Raw genomic sequence first — 610 nt, 5'->3', positions numbered from 1 at the left:
TAGTGAAAAAACATTTGTTCAGGATTTTTTCTGCACTTTAAGCGTTCCAGTGAGGAGGTATGTGTACCTTTTAAAAGAGTCCTAGTCCTAGGTGAATGACTTTGTCATTTTACATCCACTTAACCATGACGTTCTGGCTGCATGTCGTCTAAGGTATTCCAACTGGTACCTCTGTAAAACATCAGCAAACAAAACATTTGATCAAAATAACTCTAGAATTGTCAATGTAGAGATAACAAGGAGATTGCTGATAGTGTTGACTAGCAAAACGCTTCCTGCATGTCTCGTCAACTAATTTTTCCATAACACTGCTACTTCCATAACAACTTTTTTTTTTACACATTTCTACTGTTCAGATTCACTGAATGGTCCTAGAATTCTGAAGTGAAATAAAGCAGCATACACGATTGCCATACAATTGCTCAAGGCAGTCAATTCCATGTAATCAACATTTTGAATAAGTGTTTACACTAAACATCCTTTGATATTCGGCTAAAATATGTCAGAAAGACGACAAGTATAATGGCTGATTTTGGTTACAACCCATATCAATCTTCGCACCTATATTTCTAACCGCAAATCAAGTTATCAAAATATGTTTTTGCTGTAA

Source organism: Sinocyclocheilus grahami, unplaced genomic scaffold (genome assembly GCF_001515645.1).
Source record: "Sinocyclocheilus grahami isolate Dianchi unplaced genomic scaffold, SAMN03320097.WGS_v1.1 scaffold3025.1, whole genome shotgun sequence".
In the NCBI taxonomy this organism is placed as follows: Eukaryota; Metazoa; Chordata; class Actinopteri; order Cypriniformes; family Cyprinidae; genus Sinocyclocheilus; species Sinocyclocheilus grahami.
This window is presented reverse-complemented; position numbering follows the sequence as displayed.